The 2,985-nt window shown below is 40.8% G+C and overlaps 1 pseudogene; it reads left to right on the top strand.

Annotated features, from left to right (window-relative positions):
* The first annotated feature begins 276 nt into the window (after window positions 1–276).
* On the top strand, window positions 277–1,423 carry LOC148453834 (uncharacterized; annotated as a pseudogene).
* The last annotated feature ends 1,562 nt before the right edge of the window (window positions 1,424–2,985 follow it).

Raw genomic sequence — 2,985 nt, 5'->3', positions numbered from 1 at the left:
ATGCTGAGGGGTTACAGGCTACAAAATTGCTCATTACCAATAATCTGCTGTATCAGAGTCCTCCTATAAAGCTGTTTCTGGAGCTATTAGAGTTAGTATTAACTCGGAATTATTTTTTGTTCGATGGGTCCTTCTTTTTGCAAGTGTCAGGCTGTGCGATGGGGTCCAATGTGGCCCCATCGTACGCTAATGCCTTTATGTTTTCAGTAGAACAGGACGTGTTTTTTTCAGATCAGACCGTAGCGAGCAAGATCTTAGCTTTTTATCGCTACACCGATGACCTGTTCATTGTGTGGGGTATACAGTACATTGTTTGTAGAATTGATCGAATGCCATAATAGTCGCAATAGTCCTGTGAAATTTACTTACACCACCAACACATTGAGTGTTCATTTTCTGGATGTGACTATTTCCACAATAGATGGCAAATTAGTTCCATCTTTGTACTCCAAGCCCACGGAAAGAAACAATATTCTATCGGCAAGTAGCGCCCATCCTGCTCCTCTTAAAAAGGCGTTGCCATTTTCCCAATTTTTACGTGCTCTGACAATTTCTAGAAATAGGGAAGAGGGCATTGAACAACTTGAGATGATGTATGAAAAATTTAGCCACAGAGGATATAATAAAATTGATCTTGATAAAGCTTGGGTAAAAGCATTGGCCATAACCACTGATAAACTTCTGACCTCTAACAATAGTAGTGCCAAACGAGTCAGCAGTAGGCATATCTGGGTTAATAAGTTTAACCATTTGAGTGATTATATTAACCAGCAAGCCAAAGCCTTGTGGCCCATTATTACCACAGACAAAGGTTTGAAGCCCCTACATACAGTAATTCCACGTTGTTGTCATGCTACCAGAGAGGAAAAAACTTGAGGGACTATTTGGTCCATAACGATGTAACATTGCTGGGTAAGACTAATAATACCAACAAATCTACATTTTTGGGTAATCTCAGATTGGGGTGTTTTCGATGCCCCAACTGTATAACGTGCCGTTCTTTGCAAACTGGATCGATTTTTTTTCACCCATATTCGGGAGTCAAATTTAATATTTGGCATTATGTGACATGTACAACGAAATTTATTGTATATACCATCTCCGGCCCTTGTTCTAAACTATATATAGGTAAAACTGAATGCACCTTAAGGGAACGGATGGCCCAGCATCGTTCTGCAATTCGTGCTGCCCTTATATCGGACACTAGTGAGCAGCCGGTGGCGAGGCACTTTGCCATGTGTAGACACAGTTTAGCATCTTTGACATCGACCATGTTCCCCCTCTGGTGCGAGGTGGCAATCGTCCACGTAAGTTGTTACAGTGTGAGTCCCAATGGATCATGCAATTAGATTCTCTTGCCCCAAGAGGGCAGAATGAATCTTTGGGGCTACTGTGTTTTACTTCACTTGTTCCCTGGGTTTAGAGTGTTTTCCACATTCTGTATATTGGCCTCGATTGATATTTCAGATACCTTAAATATGTTTGATTTATGTTCCTGTTTTGTTTGTCTATTTTGTTTGCTTTATTGTTGGTCATGACAGGTGGTATAGCGTCAGCGCATTATTCGTTTTAAGGAAAGTGCTGCTTATTATTACCAGGTTTTGTATTGCATTAATTATTGTTTTTTATGTACTACTTATATATGTTTTCTGTTGCTTGTGATCACACTTGTTTTTATTTCATATACATCAGTTTAAGTATTTGTATTTTGTGTGTCTAGCGGTTACTATGGTTACTGCTGTGGGGGCTGGTGACATCACTTCCTGAGTCTGAGGCTTCCGGTCGGGGAGTCGGGCAGTGTCGTCCCAGATGGAGTCTGTGTCCATATGCTATTTATGTGGGGTGTGTTTTAGTAGATGTTTGTATTCTATTCTTGACAAAAGTGCAAAATAAAGCACTGAAATGTTGCAGTAAGCACGGCTAATGTGTTTTTGAGTATACGGAGTGCCACCCTGTGGAGCATATTTGCAGTCTGTTCTTGGATACAGACTGTGGAGGGCACCCGACAAGGTTGCATATTGACCTCATAAGTGCCTATATTAGGGATGAGTGGGTTCGGATTTACTCGGTTCTCAAAATGGCATTTTATTGGCTATCGGCTATCACGTGTTTGGATAGCCAATAAAATAAATCCTAACTTGCGGTAAAGTGGCGATAAGAGCCTAATAAATCCGAACCCGCTCATCCCTAATATATATATATATATATATATATATATAATATATATATATATATATATATATATATATATATAATAGCACAAAGGGTCCGGCACTCCCTTAACATAACAGTACTTGCCCGGGTGCCCGGCTGAAAAATTTCATGTACAAAACAGCGATAGTCGGCACTCCTGGTACAGATGACAAGGTATAACCAGCGTAATATGTCAACGTTTCAAAGCCTTTATTCTATGGCCTTTTCATCAGGACTAGCAACAAACTGTTACATCTTACCTTATAACAGCTACTTCACCCAGTGAACAAGCGCCATGTCCGCATTGGGACCACACCCCCGGCGGGCAGCGCTAAAATGATGTCATCAAACCCAGATCACATGGTACGCCCTGGCTGATGACCTAGCAGTGCTCCCCATCACCATGGTAACCCGCATAGCAAGTTTCCTCAATAATGTGGAGGTGTCCAAAAGATAACGAGGATGTGATCTAATGGTTGGTTGCATGAGAGCATCCAAATACACCAACACTGGTTGGAATAACGAATTCCTAGCTGCAATGATTGGGCGACCAGGAGGATTATTTAAAGATTTGTGGATTTTGGGAATCGTGTAAAGTATCGGCACCATCGGATGTTGCGGGAGTAAAGCCTCTTGTAATTTTGGAGTGATAATATTACTGTGTACAGCTTCAACCAATATTTTCAATAATTCCTCCTTAAATTCAATAGTGGGGTCCGTTGGCAACTGTTTATAGGTCTTTGTATCATCCAAATGCGTAGCTACTTGTAGTTTATAGTCACTTACATTTTG

This window comes from Taudactylus pleione, unplaced genomic scaffold (assembly GCF_031769625.1).
Source record: "Taudactylus pleione unplaced genomic scaffold, aTauple2 ptg001084l, whole genome shotgun sequence".
Taxonomy (NCBI): domain Eukaryota; kingdom Metazoa; phylum Chordata; class Amphibia; order Anura; family Myobatrachidae; genus Taudactylus; species Taudactylus pleione.
This window is presented reverse-complemented; position numbering and strand designations above follow the sequence as displayed.